The sequence below is a fragment of the Anopheles aquasalis genome, chromosome 2 (assembly GCF_943734665.1).
Source record: "Anopheles aquasalis chromosome 2, idAnoAquaMG_Q_19, whole genome shotgun sequence".
NCBI lineage: Eukaryota > Metazoa > Arthropoda > Insecta > Diptera > Culicidae > Anopheles > Anopheles aquasalis.
Window position 1 is genome coordinate 8,276,993 of NC_064877.1, and position 18,072 is coordinate 8,295,064.

General features: G+C 49.2%; 1 protein-coding gene across 6 annotated transcripts in view; it reads left to right on the forward strand.

The window, feature by feature from the left end:
* Positions 1–77: 77 nt before the first annotated feature.
* The window catches only part of LOC126572415 (RING finger protein 44-like), a 52,581-nt gene continuing 34,586 nt past the window's right edge, over positions 78–18,072 (forward strand). For 4 of the 6 annotated variants that reach the window (XM_050231704.1, XM_050231707.1, XM_050231708.1 and 1 more), the window contains exon 1: positions 78–275. The gene's annotated coding sequence lies outside the window, so the exon portion shown is untranslated. The remainder of the gene's footprint in view (positions 276–18,072) is intronic. The other 2 variants (XM_050231705.1, XM_050231706.1) reach the window with 2 other exon arrangements.

Below are 18,072 nucleotides of genomic sequence, written 5' to 3' on the forward strand. Positions count from 1 at the left end.
TGTTTTGATTTTACCACCGCAACGTTTTTCTTTGTCGAGATGGATTGTTGAGTTTTTGGTCATTCGTGTAACAATAGCGTTGGAAGGCACAACTGCGCGGGTTTGCTCTGCGGAATTTCAGTGCAAAACCCCATCGCAATTGGCATTCCTTGGCAATCGCTGTTGTAATTCGTGCCGTTTGCGTAAGTGTGCTGTCCGCGTGTGTGACTGTGCGTTTTGTGTGCACGTACGTGAGAGGGTGATAAGAAAAGTGATGTTTCCGAAATCTGGTTGTTGTAAGTGCCCGTTTTCTTGTGGTTATCTGTTTTCTGGTGTTGTTGCCGTGGAGGGCAGGGGAAGGGGCAAGTGGGGGAAGCACAAATCCCGCAGCAAAATCAACAAAACGACGGCGTTTCGGCCGTGAAAGTGAGCGAGAGAGCGTGCGTGGAAAGGGAAAGGGAAAAACACACGGAGATTCCTTCGAATGGCCACAGGCCAAGGCATCACCGTCTATTCGTTCGTTCTTTGCGGGGTACGCCCTGGTTCGCCGTTGTTGTTCCGATGCTTCTCGAAGGTTGTACGCGTGTGTGTTGGGCGAGATTTGCTTTCCGTGTTTCTCGCCATGATGGTTCATGGCATGCCTTGTGAAAAGGGTGAATTATGTGTCCGCTGGTGTATCGCTGGGAAACAGTGAAGCAAACGTGATGGTGGTATGACTCAATCGAAGGCGTCCCCCCGCTGAGATCCGTTGTCGTCGAAGCGAGGCCATCCGGGTCAGCAACGGAACGGAGCAGCAAACAACGACGGCAACAACTGCCACAACGACATCCCTGGCCGAGCGAGCGAAGAGGCAGTGAGTACACCTTCTTTAAACGGATTAATCCTTTTCCTCGGTCGTTCCTTGCCAGCGTTGTAAACGGAACGGCAATAAATAGACCTAGGGATGGTGGATGAGGATGAAGTAGACGCGAGAGGGTACGGAATAAAAGCAATCATTGGCCAGGCGAGATGGGAAACCCCAACAACGACCAAATATATATAAAAACCATTGCCCATCCGCTGCTTGGTGTCATGGTCGACATCGTCATCAGCACCAGCAGCCGCAGCGCCAGCCAACCCCGTCCGATGAGCAAAACAAAAGCAAACCCGCAACAACGCGCCTTCGTCGTGTGCGTTGCTATGGTGCTGCTGCTGCTGTTAATGTTGGCCATCGTGGCTGTGTTTGTGTCCCATCGAGGGGCTCCACTCGCGCTGTTTGCTTCGTTCTTTGTGTTATCAATCGTTGGGGTTGTCCGCTGCAATCATTGAGATCATCACGTTCCGCAGCAAGCGCCCCCTCCCTTTCCATAACGATTGCGACACAATTCTCCCGGACGTCTGATGATGGCGTGCTGTGATGTGTGACGTCGTGTGAATGCACCACCACCGCGGACAGGGCGAGTGATGGCGCGTGCGTGTACACACACACGCACACGTGTCGCACACACTTCAACCGCGGTAGCGCGGGTGGGGGAGGGCGAAGGAACTAACGCCCGAAAATAGTATGTTCCGCGGGGCGTGTACCATGTGGGCATCCCAATGCCTCACGCAATGTTGATGTTCCATTTGCCGATGACCACTGTGTGGACGCTCAGAAGGGGGAAATATTATCAATGATCGTGCAAGAGCGCCGCGTCCCGTTTGGAGTTCCGGCATCCATCGGTTGCGCCATGGACGACTCATTTGGCATGCTCCCTGTGTGTAGTATGGCTTCTCCGAACGCTTAACGCACTGCTTGCCATTGCTGTTGTGTAGGTAGCGCCATGGTAGGCTATGTTTTAAAACAATGCATCATTCATGCTCTGACTTCAATGGCCTCGTACGCTGCGAAAGTACTACGCCTGCTGCTTGAGAAATGCGAACTAAGAAACATTGTAAACCGGTTACACCACTGCCCAGCTAGCAACATTGTTTATTAACATTAAAACAATTGCAATTATGTTATTGGAACATTTCGTTCATGACCGGCTGGAATTGCAAAATGAAATTGAGTTTTAATTTTTTATACCTCGTAATAGTTTACTTGGATGGCGCTAAGAATGGTTACTATTGCCTTACAGCAACAACAACAACGAGTCAAAAGCGCGTTCGAAACCAACACTAGACGAAAGTAAAATGATGCGGCCGATATGTTAATAGCCCCAGCGCTACTTGCTCGGTGCGCTGTACTAAACAAGCTGTAAGATAGGGAGAAAGAGAGAAAAAGACGAGTGCAAGAAGGTGATGGGTTGATTTTTCGCTTTTCTTTGCCTTCCCGGCCTCCCATGCTCACCAAATGGACGCTCGTTTTTTATCTTCCTTTTGTTTTGGCCTCCATTTTAGCTTCCCCTTTTGCTCGCTTCGCGATGACGGAACGACGACGATGTAGAGATTACATGAGTGTGTACGATGATCGCTTGAAACACGCAAGTCCCGCGAGTCCCTGGCCTGTATCTTGGAGTAGGCTGGCGAAAAGCGAACGAAATAGAGAAGAAAATGGAAAACGGAGATGGAATGATGGAATGGTCTCTGGCGATGGTGGCTGCGCCATTGAAACTACACAGACTGGGTGGAAGGCGGACACCGCGCACGAAGAAAAGGAATGAAGGAAAGTGGCGAGAGAGTTTACGCGATTTCCTTTGCTTGCGCTGCCTAGATCAAAGCCGTTGAACTCGGCCAACATACCCCCTATCTTATGATCCATGCGCTGCAGACGTCTTGAATTTGGTTGGAGGAGGAAGGAGGAGTCTAAGAGGGTGGATTACTGCATCTCTATTACCGCGTGGCGATTTGTGGCGTTTTCTTTTGTGATTGAAAGGGAAAATCTCGGTCGAAGCAGCCTCATGAACTCGGTATTTCTAGGTTGTCGACTAGTACCCATGGCACGAACTATCCGGGTTCTCAATGGAGCTACTCTTCCAAGAAGGAATCCCGGGTTTCCTAGATAACCCAACGGATGGTCTTCAGTCTATCAACAAAGCAGGCCTCTTGTGTATTCGATGCCGCCGATGCCATTCTTGTTGTTTGCATATTTTACAAGGATCATGCTGCACAGGCAAATGGCAAGCAGAGAGAAAAACAATGCTTTCTCTGATGCTCCGCGGTTTCTTACCTTCGTTGCTATGTTTGTCAATACAACAGTATCTTCCGAGAAGAAAGCGAGAGCTGCCTGCTGGTAAAAAGACATCCATCCATCCGTCCCATCAAAACCAAGTGCCCCCGGTGCCCTAAAAAAGCATACCGAAAACAAAACAGAAAACTCATTTGGCGCGGTTGGTAGTAGCAGCCAGCAGAGCCTACCGTTTTGAATAAGGACACAAGGGGCACCATGCGTGGACGATGCGACCTGGTTTTTGGTCGACGTAGAAGCCAAATAATGGATGGCAGCAACAAAGAGAAGGAATGTTTCTTGTGGGGACGATGCTGCAGCACACAAGTGGAAGCAGCACAGCCAATAGCAGCTGATGAGTTTGTCTTTTGTGCAGGAGGCACCGTCGCATAATTACGCTGAGTGGGAAGAAGCCGCCTATTGTAGGATGCTACGATGCACAGGACAGAAAGTAATGGCTCCAAACATATCACCCTATCGCAAGAAAGAATGGTACAATATCCGATCGAATCCGACGCAAGGGAGGAAAAGCATTTGCATTTTAACTTCAGGGATCACCAGGACACGGCTCGAAGGCTGCGTACTTGTTTCGTAAATCCCTCCGAAACGTCGTCCGAAACTCACTCTCGCTCCCTCTCTCTGTCTGTGGGGGTGAATGATGAACAAAGCGACGGAAATGCTTTTTGCCGACCTCCCCCTACGCGTGTGCCACATCTGCTCTCTGCCTCGGTATGTGTACGCGCGCGCGCGCTTAAGGGGTTGTGCGCCATGGGTTCGCAACGCTACGTTGCGCTTGGTTTGCATGCACCACAACCTCCCCCATCACGGTTCCGGTGCGATGGCCCATTCCGTCGCGGATGTATCGGAATTATTCATCGCTATTTTCATAGCCCCGCACCCACCGCCACGACCACCAGCAGCAGCACCAGTACCATCTGCGCTCCGTAGCTCCATTCGTGTACCACACGGCTTTGTGACGGATTTATTTCGCATTTCCTTCCCTCCAACTGAGTGACGGGACCCCCTACACACCACACACCAGGGGCCACCCGGCAGTGCCATTGGCACATTCGAGGTGTAGAAGAGAAGCAGAGAGTAGAGAGCTGTTCTTTTCCGCCACGATCAGCGAGCACTCTAATGAGAACACTACCTTTCGTGCACGTTCTCGCCTTGGTTCGTCGGTATGGAGTGCTCTTGGGGCTGTGAAAGAGTGACAAAAGTTTGTTTCGATGCGATAGCGATGCTGTGCGATTCGGACCGTCGCATCATCCTTTCGCACACCATATTTGTGCCCCAGCAAGATGTCAAGAACAGGCGCGTTCCGGGTGCTTCTGCGTCGTCTCTCCCGAAAGGCCCCAGGATACCGAAACTTTGTTTGTCCCGAAGTCTTGAAGCACTCTTAAGAAGGTTCGATACTAAAGGAAAGGCCAGCAAAAAGGCATTGGAAGCGGAGAGTTCCGGGAGCAAAGGGATGACGTTTTAGGATTCAGAGTGTTCCAAACCATTTTCATCGTTCTAGAATCTTGAATGGCGCATCGTTGATGTTTGCTTGAAGCGAAATGTGAAGTACGCCCGAGAAGGAGTCAGAGTGGCCAGAGCATGAACCAATGTTGTGACGTAGTATTTTCCAACATAAAGAATAATATCCTCACGTTTCATGCTTTCTATAGCTGATAGGACGATGATGAGAATACCATGAAATGGTTACTTTTAGCTGCAGCACGCACCATCATATCTGTATCTGTGTGCCCTTTTGTCCCGGGATTCTAGGTTAGCCGGATAGCCGTAGACCAGCCGTGGATTCTCAAAATAATCGATCACCGTTAAACGGGAGACCGGTGCGTTGTCGATGATTCTGTGACCTGTGGTGATGCTTTGTTCGCCAGCGTATTCTTCCTTCTCAAACTGTGTTTTCTATTTATACGCGAAGCGGACAAAATGTGGCGACGGCTTCAGAAGAGATGTCCGCGCTTTGAAGGGCACACCCATTAGTTCGTGATCGACCTTAAGTTCATCATCATCTCCATCCGAAACTTCGTATCGAACAGCATGCATCAAGGCATCAGAAGATACTCTCAAGGCTCTCTGGTCCAAAGTTCGCGCACAGCGCCATGATGCCTACATCCGATGTCGAGTAGTCGTCTTCGAGGTTTTTTAATCATTCTTACCCCCCATTTATGGTCAGTTATAATTTAGAACCACGTGTCGGCTTGGGCTGAAGGTGAGAACACGAAGGTAAAGAAGGTTGTGTTGATGCCTCGGTTGAAGCAAAAAGGAGGGGTCTCAACCGGTTGACCCGAACCTCCAGTGGCGACGACGATCGCAGCTGGTAGATAGAAGGAATGTAGCAAAGCACCTTGAAACAGCTGCAGACACCGACCAAAAGGCCGAAGGATTTCACGTTCGTGGATTCATCTGCCATGAGACACAATGGCATTGGCCGTTGGCAAGGGTTTCGATTCAACCGCAATCGATTGCGGTGAGGACCTCGATGATCGAGATCATTCTGCGATAGTCGCGTGAGTGGTCAACGCGATGCTTTCGCTGTTATTAGTCATCGCTCCTTGGCAAAGTCCGGGGAACTAAAGGCCAATGATTCACTCCTTTCGTAGCATACGATTCATGCTCCATGACTCATGGCCTGGCTCTCGTACGCACTGATGGGACTTACCATAACTTTATAAGTTACCACGCAGGACGCAAAGAAGGGGGAACATTGTGGAGGTGTGATGGTCTGTTAAAATACCGAGTGAGCGGAAGGGAAACACACGTCCCTCACGTTGTGTACTAATAGATTCAGCGCTTCGTGTACACGTGGGAAGCAACACCTGAGGCAGCACACAACGGTGTACGGACATCTCTTACAGAACCGCTTACGTTGGCTCTTACTTGGCGATCCACACCAACACGGACACACAGTCACAGACATGCTGGAAGGGCAATAAATGGATAAATATACATATAGTAAACTTACCAAACTCGCCAAAAGTGTGTCAATTGAGCTAACCAAGCAGTAGGAGGCAGCAGCAGCGAGTACCGCGTTGGATCGCACGTACGTTCACTTGGAAAGGTGGTGGCACTAGAGAGGTGTGTGGCGACGATTGTGTGTTCCGCGCTATTTTATTCCAATTCGCGCCGCGGTTGTGTCCCTTTCGACGCACGTTTGCAAGATGATATTAATTTCAATTTTTTCTCTATTTTTTTGTGGTTGATTTACTATACGTGGTGCAATGCATTGCAAGGTTTTTCGGTTTGTTTCTTGCACACCTTTTAGCTCAAACCTCACTTTGATTATTCATCTGTCAATCCAGTTCGAGTGACATATATGTTCTTCCTCGCACTTTTGTTTCCATGGCATGACATTGTTTTGAAACTTAAGTGTTTTATTGAATGCCTCCATAATGGTGTCCTTCTTTGTTCTTCAAATGTTTGTCTCAGTATGTTTCAAATAAATGTTAGTTTTTGGCTGAAATGATAACATCTTTGGAGCATCAAATCATATTTTTCCATGGCGAGTCGTTTATTTTACATTTTATTGTTGTTTACCGATAGCCGAACAGCTGTTTATTTTTATTTAAATAACACATCAGCATTCCTCCATTGAACCTACATCGACAAAAAAAAAACCTTAATTCCGCTCCACTAGTAAATATGGTTTGCATAAAACTGTACTTTCGTTTGGCCCCGTGTTCCCCGTCAGCCGGTTTAGGACATCGCCTTGACTCAAAGCAAAACGAGCTGGAAACGGGACTAGCAAACTTGTTCCTGTATGTTTATCAATTTTGCTTTTGCGCTGACCAGCCAGACCAGTCTGCTGCCTGAGTTAGTTCCAATCCGTGGGCGTCAGCTCGTTGAAGTTCGTACGATCGGGCAACATACGCAACGACCCCCGTCGAGACGCAAATAAGCGATGGAGTAGTAGTGGTAGTAGTGGCCGCCAATGTCGGTGCAGCTTGCAATCATATGCGCGTCAGGTGGTACGAGGGGTGCAGCTGTAGTGGGCACACACGTGGCCCGGGAGGCAATCGTTTTACGCTTTGGCAGCTGTATTACAACCACGGATCTCGAGGGTCACTTGAGTGGGCCTCGTGGAAATGATACTCCGTTCGCTACTTGTGGTAGGTGGTTTGGAGCAGGTATTTTGACCTCACGTTACTTCCTCTAGCGGATTGAGGTAAACGAGGAAGAACTTTTTGTTTTCATTTTAAACATTTTGCCAAGGTTTTTTATTTTTTTGGTGAAAACCAATTGCAAAGCCACGCGCTTTCATGCCGCCACATCTCTCGTCGACGATTGACCATAAAACCGACCGCCGAGTGCACGGGCAACACTCTAACCTTGACGTCGCGGTGGTCGCGGATCGGAGCTAGCGTTTTGCTCGTGCGGTTTCTCGTTTCCACCGGTCCCTCAACGTGTCTGTATGGCTGGGTGACTGGAGGTGTGATGATGATGGTGCATCGAGCAGAATCATCCTGCTTTCGGTCACCAACTGTAGACCTGCGAACGGGGGATTTTTGGTTTGAATTCCTATTCGCGATGACCATTGCGGTGGGGCGAGTCACTGCAGTAACGCTGTCAACAGTGATAAGATGGAATGATTCGATGTTGCTCCGGTTATCCCCGGATACTACAACCGCGGTGTCCATTAGCTGGGAACTGTAACTGGAGCGCGACATTCACTGCTTTGTGTTAGTAACGGACACAATGAGCAGAGCGTGATGGCGCTGTAGCAACGTAGGCAACGAAGTGTCGCCATTTTTGTCGCCAATGTGGACACTCGCGTTCGCTGTCATCACATGTTACCCTCGGGGAGATGGAGAACATGGATGGACTGTATCTAAGGGCAACAGCAGCAGCATACGCGACGCGAGTGTGCCCGGTGTTGGAATGTTTGGATTGCAATAATGCGCTCCGTTTCGATGATAGTCTAATGTTTGTCGCAAGCTAAACATGTTGGCCACTTTTCGTTGATTACCTGCGAGGTAATAGTCGCCCGCATGGTACTATCCGTCGGAAACACTTCAATCGAGGAGCTTCAACTGTCGGGTCCTCGGGTCTAATGATCGTACCGCAATGAAGTCAGGGCCATGAAGGGGTTCGCTCCGCGAGCAACTTCATTAGCTTCAGCAGCAGCAGCAGTACCAACAGTGGCGGAAAATTATCCAACTAACAAAGTTCCCCCGTACGTCCGTACGCCGTCGTCGTTGCTGCAAGGGCACAAAACCGAAAGAGAGAAGGAGAGAGCCGACTACTGGCAATGGAAAACCATTTCAATGACAATTCGGCTTCATCACCAGCAGCAGCCCCTAGACAGCATGAAATGAGGTTTTTACTTCGCGTGAAGGTTGCCATTGTTTGGTTCAACCAGCAGCAGCAGCCGCCAGTTGTTGTGCAGTTGGTGCGGAATGGAGCGTGGACGTGGAGCATTTCCTTCGCGGCGCGTGCAACTTGGCATATGGCGCTGCTGTATGGCACTGCTCCATCTCCGTCGTTTCAAATCCATCGCACCAAAGTTTTCCGTTTCTCGAAGCGATTTATGAAGCGAACCGTTCGTTCGTTCGCCTGTGGCCACTCACGTCTTCATTTCCGCGCTTTGTGTAATGCTTATTATGATGATCATCGCCAAGCAACGACGACGACGACGACGACGACGACAGCCGCATCATCGTTCGTCTGCAGCAATGCTTCAGCATCCTCCTCATCATCATCAACTGTTGATTGAAGCTTATGATTCTCAGGCGCAACCCTTCACCACCAAACACACATACAGTCTTTAGCCCTAATGCCCTCACGGTCATGCGGGTGCGCACGTGTCTGCGGTAGTTATATGATCGAGGTCGAGGTGGTCTCCATTCAGTGTGGTTCTCTAACTTGCCTTGTCTTGTCTGTGATGCGGTTCTGTGGTCTGTTTGGGGGATTTTTGAAGTAACAGATAACAGAAAAGTTTGTGCTCAGTGGGATTCACGCGCAGAATACTAATGGTAACATTGTGTTATTTCAACGAAAGTTTGAGTTCTGTTGCATCTCCCTTAGATTCCCATTTTTTTGACATTTTTCATTGAATTCTTGGACTTTCATCGCTTTGCAAATGGCACAAAAAGTTGCTGGTGACGAGTAGAAGAAAGCTGATGATCGATTGTCGATGATCATTCTGTTGAATGAATTTCCTGAAGATGCTGAGGAGCGTGAGGAGTTTGTGAAGTGAAATGCAATCGATCTTATCGAGATTCCTCTTCGTTTCTTTGTTTCCTTTTTTGTTCAGTGCGTTGCAATTGTATCGAGAGCGTTATCCAGGTCAGGAACTGATCTCCATTGACTCCAGACACTGCTCTGGATTTCCATTGACTCCAGATCCTAATATGATTCTAGACTAAAAGCACCTCAAGTCCACAACGCCAAAGGTACAACAAACAAACCGACATTTTATGAACCAAAGAGCTAAGGGAAAACTGAGTGCATCGTGGCGATGACAGATCCTTCTTGGACCTTTCGACATGACCCTGAGCTGGGTGCACCGAGGACGCGCATCGATGAAGCACCTGGTGTGCCTGCTGGAAGCGAATTGTGAGATTGCACTTTCCCCGAAAGTCCACAGTCGGCCGGTCGGTCCGTCGCACCTACGACCAGGTGGTTGCAACTCGTTTCCTTTCGCTCTGGGTCTTCTCCTTTAAAAACTCAGCGGAGGCAGCTGCAGCTATGTATCGTTCCCCCCCACAGACTCAGGTCGTACTCGGGTTCAGGTTTTAACTCCCCGTGGTGTTCTGGTTTTTAAGGTGACGACGGTGCAAACCACGAAGCAAGCGAACGAGGGCGAAAGAGGAGATAAATGAAATGCAGATCGAAGGGGAAAAAAGGGCACTGTATATCGCTCGTCGCTTCGTCATGTCAGTTCCTCTACTCTTGAGGTGTGTTTCCACCGCACCGCATGGACACCGAAACACCGCTAATCCGGGGGCGTGCGTCCACGTTCGGAGACGACTGATGGCATCTGTTTTGTGTCTGTAGCGGACTTACGGTGGACTGCCAGTACTGGAAGAAGCAAACACCGGCGGAGGATAACCTTTCGCTCCGAAGAGAAATGTTTTTGCGATGTGGACAAGAGACGTCCGCAGTCTGGTGTTTCTCCTTCCGGTGTCTGGAGCTTTTCCCTTTTTTTTTTATTCGCGGAAAGCCTCTCTCGACGTGCGTGCGCTGGAAGTTGCTCCGAAAGTTCAGGATTAGTGTTGCGTCGTCCCCCGCCATTTCCCTGGAGAAGTTTTGCGCTCTAACGTAAGCCTACGGTAAGTCCTGCGGTCTTTCCTTCCCGGGTCAGTCAGCTTAGCGGCGATGATGGATGAGTGCGATTTTGCTCAAACAAGGGATAAGCTTCAGTGAGCGAACGGAGAGAGTAGTTCATCATCAGCACGATGGACAGGGACCGGACTAATCCTGTCAGTTGGTTTGGACCCAAGTTGTTTCCTCGCTAGCGATTAGTTTTGATGGAAAACTATCCAAAGTTCCTATCCGCTATCCGTCCCCTCGCTCCGTTGACGAAACTTCTATTCGGGGTCTCTCTGAGACACCGAAAGCGCGTGCCGTTAATTATTCATGAGTCCCCTTTTTGGGGTGAGCTGAGCCGAAGTTTGAGGCTGACGTGCGTGACATTCACGTTCGTGGATGGGCTGCTATCTCTCTCTCTCTCTCTCTCTCTCTCTCTCTCTCTCTCTCTCTCTCTCTCTCTCTCTCTCTCTCTCTTTCTCTCTCTCTCTCTCTCTTTCTCTCTCTCTCTGTCACTCGGTGTCCAGCGCATCCCGGTTCTGTCCAGAGAGAATGGAAAAGGTATAGAAGACTTTCCAAGTGTCAGCACCTGGTCACTGGTATGTTGGCATTGAAAAGGTAGTGTTATAGAAGTAGTATTCCCTCTTCTGGACGTCGACATTCTGCAGCAATACTGAAGTAGTCATTGGCTTTGGCATTGGAACTTATTGGAACTTAGTAACAGAACTCTCCTCTCCAATGTCTGATAGCTTTGCACTTTTGTGGTTTCTTCTCTGCGCCGACGAATCGATTTGTCCACCGCAAAAAAACTCTCTACCATCGGGTGCACGGAATTGATTTCTTCTGCTTTACACCAGGTACTTACTGGTCAAACGAGCGATTGCCTTGCTGTCTGCTGTTTTTTTTGGCACCAAATCAAAATGATGAAGCAGCTTCTGTCTAGCAGACAGGACAAGCAGGCATGCCAGGTTAAGGACCTCTTTCTCCTCGACTCCTCGACTCCTGTTCAGCGTTCAAGGAGGTCAAAAAGGGAACCATACGCCAGGAGTTATCAGTTTAATGTGCTGCAGCAGCAGCAGGAGCAGCAGGAGCAGGTTAAGCGCGCGCTCCTCGCGTTCCTGGCCTTGTCCGGCCACCGTGAATGAGAAAATGAAATTCCGGACTGTCAAGGGAAATCAATTTCTTCTTGCTCGTCGAGAAAGTTGTGTTGTGTTGTGGCTCACGTGCTCACGGACCAGAGTTCAGACAACAAACGATCAATTTTGTGCCGTGGGTTCGGTTGGGATAGAAAAGGATGTACGCGGTGGTGCATATTTCATAAATTCCTTAGCAGCCACACTTTGCTGCTGTGCTTCGTCCACGGAACGACGGTTTAATGAATTTAGTTTCGTTTGGATGAGTTCAGCAGCAGCAGCAGCAGCTACTGCAACCGTAGTTCTAGTGGTAGTGTTCACATCCGATCGTTATGCGCCTGAACTTTAGAAGAATCGGCCTCTCGAGAATACAGCGGCTCGAATGTAATCGCTCTATACCTCTACGGTGTTGTGCTATGCTGGGAAACCTCAGCTACAGAACCGAACCCCGTCCCGGCTAGAAGGGCCACAGAAGCATGGCTTCCGGTGGTAACTCGGGGCTTCCCACTGAGAAACAGAGAGAGAGAGGGGCGGTACATGGTACGGCTTCCTTTTGGAGGACTTTCGACCCCCTCAGTTCTCAATGCAGTTCTCATATTACCTGCACGAAACCAGAGAACCAGAACCACCAGTACCGAGCCGTATAGGTCTCTCAATCAGGACAATACCTCCCCGCGGTGGTGTTCGTCTCGGGCTCAAACTGTCCCGGTAGGTCTAAGTGGCGATTCCCTGCGGAGTAGCGGACGTAAAAATTTCATGCATCATAGGTACCGCCGCCATTCAACAATCAATCCCATTCAACAGTGCAGCCTTCTTGAGAGTTTAGCAATTTATCGTACCACTGAAGGAGGTGTGTTCCGCTCTTTCTCCTCTTCTGTACTGTAGTTCCAGGGAGCAAATTCGGAATGTTGAATTGCCAGGCAGCATCAGCAGCAGCTGCTCGAGGAAAGGTCTCTGGAGGAAAGGCGGAGAACATTGTTTCAAGATTTTTTTTTGGTTGCTGTGTTTTGGACGAATGTCGAAGAGTAGTAGAAAGGGAAGGGGGGACCATTTACCATTTATATTGGCCCCCCCCTCCCCCTTAACTTGAGACAATCGGCAAAGGGGCACACCATATGCTCTGCACCTTGTGCGAAGTGAGTGAAGACAAAGTGTTTTTTCGGGGGGGGGTTTTCTTTTATCTTCACCACACGGAGAGTCTCTCCTTTAGTTTTCTTCCTTTCTGTCTGTCTGATGTGTCTGATGCTCGTTTGTTGCCTTTTGTCTGCTTGACATTTTATTTATTCAAATATTGCCACTGGGTGTGCTGTTCTTGTTCTTCAATTGGTCATCAGTAACCCTCTCTCTCTCTCTCTCTCTGTCTCGGTGGAGTCTCGCAGTCCCGAGTGTCATCACAGACACCGCATGCCAGCTGCTGCACTGCTCTCTGCTGGTGGTAAATTGGTTGGAACGCGTATACGGGGCGGCGGTCGTTGCTCCCTTGCTGCTCATCAAGTTCGGTTGCGCGTTCTTCGCCCTGTGCAGCATGATTATTGAATAGCGCAGAACTACCAGCAGTAGAAGCAGAAGCAGCATGTGGTAAGCTGGCAGTCCTGGAGACCACGATTCCAGCATGATTACCGCCGGATAGCGTTTAGCCGTCTTTACTGGGTTGCGACATTTGGTCCGGGTAGTGAACCGAAGTAAGCGAGCGAGCGAACCTCAAGAAAAGATGAAGTTCATTGGCCAGGAGCACGGTATGGCACCGTGTCCGACGTACCAAAATCTTGCCCTAGCACGACCTAGAGGCCATTCTCTGTCTTGACATTATCGTAATTAGTCGTATCTTCTAGACAGCTTCACAAGATGACTCACTGATGGTCATGTTGCCGCCGATGAAGATGATGATCGTGATGATCGTGATGATGTGAAGATGATGCGATGACGATGCTGATGATGGTGATGGTGCATTTATATAGCCGCAAACCTGTTCGCGTACCGATAACGACGTCATCGACCTGCCGATGCTATAACAATCGGTGAACGTACCACGGTGGGTAAGGTGTGATCCCCGGTGCTGCTGCTGTGGTCATGGTGGTGGTGGCGGCGGTGAAGCCTCCGGCAGCAATAAACTCCCCCCGGTCCCGGCAGTCCGCCGCTCCTCTTCGTGCTACCATCGAGTGGACGAAACGATTCCGTCCAAGGTCAGAACACCGGAACGGACGGAACACGGCGGCGCGGAGTTCATGTCCGAATAATCGAGCCTGCCCTGTACACACTCGCTTGATTCCTTCCTTGTTGCCCTCTCGGTCCACTCGGCGCACAGGTTTATGCTACTCGTAACGAACGCAAAAGTGAAGGGACGGCTTCTCGGACGAGCTGCTGCTGCTGCTGCTGCTGCTGTCGAGGTGCTTGAAGGCGCCTCACGATGAGATGCGTCGTATTCGGGGTCCAGCACCTTGAACTTCTGCACCCCCCTCCGGGCGCAGACGGAGTGGTGGAATCGTGGTTGAGTGATTTTTGTCCTCGTTAAAGTCTGACTCTCGAGCAGCCAACCAGTTGGAACGATGAGTTTCTGTGTTTTGCGTCGTCGTGTTCGCTGCCTGGGTTTCTGGGGGAAGATTTTTGTTGTTAATTTCCCTCTCCGGAAGTTAAGTGGCTGCTGGAAATTGCCCATCGGACGGGGTGCCACGGTTTGGCACTCATTGGGCGCGATTCCGAGAGACTCTTCAATAATTGAAGGGATCGCCTTGTGTTTAGGAATGACTGGGTTGATTTGGATAAGGTTTTAACATAAAAATCCGCTCAAGATTCAGCGAAAGATGGCATAAACCTGAGCTACCAGCGTTGGACATTTCATTTGACAATTAGTACAAGTGTCTTTAGTACGCAGCAATCCCGGGCAATTCATTCCGTCGATGTCACTAGATTACGAATTGCATTCCTAATTGTTAAAGCACCCACTAGCCTACTATGATTAAAGCACCTTCAAATACTCGATACCAGCATGATGGATAACCATCTTCTCATTCCGCTTTTTTGTCAAATTACTTTGCCCCGGAACACGTTCCTCTTTAGGGCAGGTTTTTTGCATCTTTCATCTTTATGTGGTACCGCCGATTAGACCAATTTCGATTCGAACTCTATTTATTAAGGCAAAGTCACGCACTCTGTTCCATCTCTGCAGGAATTGCCCGAGGTGCCAAGCCAAAGGGCAGGAGAGCTCACTGCGGATGCTGATGCGGTAGTGCATAATTTCACCGAAAGTAAACACCAGCATCGACCGACCGGGGAAACCCGGGCGTCCATTCTACGAAACCGACGGAGTTCTACAGTTCTTATGGAAATTTAGTGCGGTCACTTCCCGGGATTATAATATCCTGCTAGCGACCCAGCCATCTTCCATCAAAAAACCCCTTTTCTGCAGTGTACCGCGGGGGGGCGGGGAGTCCAAAAAGGACCCGGTTGCGGCGGGGTTATGCTGGGTAGGTGGTAGGAGATGAAAAATGAAAACAATCTCCTTCATCCGGAGAACCATCCCTTTTCCTTCTTCTCTTCGTTGCTGCCCCTTTGTGGACCTTTTTTTTGTGGTCTTCGGTTTCGATATCGAGTTCTTCTCTGCTTTGTATCCCTGCGGCCATCCATCCGCACGTTTTTTTCCTCTTTTCTGTTTATCGTTAAAGCCTTCTTGCCGGTCGCTTCGGTTCGAACGGATTTAGGGAGAGATTTGCACGACTCCGGTTTTACCGTTTATCGATGATGATGATGATGGTGATGAGGATGACGAAGACGACGACGAAGAAGTCGCCGGTGGTTTGGGTTCTGGTTTATTTTTGGATTTTTTCCCGTCTTGTTGAACGCCACGTCCCATGCCATGTCCCATTTTCTGAGAGTTCTGGGGAGTTTGGAGAAAGGTTGACCGAACCGGTTTCGCACGTTTCAGATGTTGTAGTATACACATAGTGCATTGAAAGGTGTGGTGTCTGTTCGTCAGGTCAGGAAACTCTACGTTTTGCTCCAGGTTGTCCTCCTACGCAGCTTTTAACTAGCTTCAGTCAGCTGTAGGGCTTGGAGTTTTTATGGTCGATTTTTGTTCTAAATGATTCCCAAAACGGATTAATTATTGCAAGCTTCCGTTTGCCTAAATAATTCGTAACATAAAATGCACATGTTCCTCCATTCATTTCATTGATTTATCATTAGTATCGATCCTGGGATTTTACGTTTTTGCTGCACTTACTAGGTCCGTAGTATCCGCTTTACTAGTTGCCGTTCATTTTCTCTTCCACAAGCGTAATCGATCTTCTGTTTCTTCTGACACTCTCTACCGAAAAAAAAACCAACAGCAGCATCTCCGACACTTGGTGTTCTGCGGTGTGTGTTTTTCACCAGCAGAGTGATAGCACATGGCCACAACACAGCACTGCCAGGGAATGTCGATGCTGGATAGCAAAACTAGTTGCCTCAAAAAAATAAAAAAAAAGCCCCAACATTAGCTCCTTTTCCTTCGCAAAAGTGTTTCGGAATGCTTCGAGTGTTTTTTGGTCCTGCTAAGAGAGGGAGACTGTTTCCCCCTAGAACGGTGGTGGTGCTTGGATGTTCTGGGAGGGAAAACATGACTTTTCTATTCCTTTTCCGGTCGATTTTGTATCGCCCGTTTGTGCTACACTTCTACATTTCTGTGGCTTGCTGCTGTAGCGCTGTGTTCGTTCAGCTGTGCAGCAGCAGCAGCAGCAGCAGTCGTTTGGAAGTTTCTTGCCTCTACGAAACAGGGAATTGCGGTGCGCTGGTGCTCGTCCTGGAGTAGTGTGTACGCGGTGTGCTGGTCCTGCAGAAGTCGACGTGCATCATCGATCGTGTGCTCAGTGCTGGTCGTGCAGAAAAGATGTTTTAACACTAGAATGGCCCTGCGGATTCAAAGGGGAGAAAACTATAATATGTGGATGCTACGCCGCATCGGATTGACGGACTAGTTGATGCCGATACCTGAGCAAAAGTTTCGTTCTTATCATTTGCGGTGTGTGTTTTATGTGTTTGGCGGTTTATGGACCGTTGTCTAAATCGAGAGAAAGAGAACCGTATAAATATCACGCGCTAGCGATGCATCCTGCATTCGACTGGCACATCGTTTGCACTGGGAATACTATATTAAGCAAAAAAGACAGAGACTAATGGTTGCCTTCGCCTATGTCAGATGTGCTCCGCCTCCCGGGCATGATTACTCATTCAATGCAATATGCATGAGCGATCGTGAATGAAAGGAAGTTGAGCAAGCACTCTCACTAGCAGCAGCAGCAGCATCAAGTTTGGCAAACACTTTTAATGGTGTGCCAGCTAGCTAGCTAGCTAGCAAGCTAGGTATAGCGCCTGGAGGACGTGTTGTTTGCAAAGATTTTATTATTCCTCAAACTCCACCCAAACATCTTTAGTGCTTTTCGGGACTTTTCGCAGTTTTGCGAATTGCGAATCGAAAGAGCAATCGCGAGAGAGAGAGCGAGGCTGCGATAAGAGCCTCGATCCGCGATCCATTAACGTTCCACGAAAGCGAATAGTGTGTTCTATTCTTCGCGCCATGGCTTGAATTGGAAAGTGGATGCTGCTGCTGCTGCTGCTGCTGCGAAGGTTCTTGTTCGGTTCAAGATCATAAAACCTCCACTAACTGCGCTAAGGACCACCGAAAAAAGCGCATGACTGGATGGCAGTACGATGATAGAATTTTAATTAGCTTCAACACAACAAAACCCTTTGCACCGAAAGGCGCTTGGTGGTCGTTTTCTTTATTCGCGTTTCCGAAATCCGCAATTCTACATTCGAACAGCGAAAACCCCTTCACTCCGTTACGGTTGCCTCGGAAAATCGCGCCTCCATCCATCCATTAGCCCTCTCCGGTACGCTTGGGTAAATGATCGGGAAAAGCTGGTTTAAAAAAAAAAGGGGAGCATTTCAGAAGCAAAACATTGCTTCCCTTCTCTGTTGCATGGCTCGAGCGAAAGGGTGCTCAATCGAGGATAAACAATCGATTTAGTCAAGAGAGGAGGCAAAAAGGGGTGGGGACCAAGAATGGATCGTTTTTTTCTTCTTCTGACTGTTGTCCCCCACGCTAGAGGTGCTTAAGCTGTGGAGTGTGGAATAAAACGAGGTTAGAAAGCAATTTGCCTGGTGATGAGGCGCGAAAATATCAGCCAACATAAAAGGAGGCCATCAGCCAGTGAGCCACCCAACAAGACAGAGAGAGGGAGAGATGGTGAGGGTGGAAAATGGGCAAAGGAAACCCCACCGCCTCCATTTCCACTCCTCGTGCTCCCACACTTTCCACTGTTGTGTCGATGGCGCTAAGGAAAGTGAAATTATGATGGTGGCGAAGCGTTGCACCGCACAAACCATGGAACGGTGATGATTGTTGCCGATAATTGAGCGTGTTCCAACACGCCAGACAACAACCCTACCAGTTAGAAGAGTCAATGCCACACGTTGCCTCAACATCAGGACCGGCGACCATTCGTACGTCGAGAGTCAGCAGAGCAACTCAGCTGGTGAACTGTCTATATACAGAACGCAACACAACGGCATTGTGTCCCGGTGGCTCTCATGTGTGGT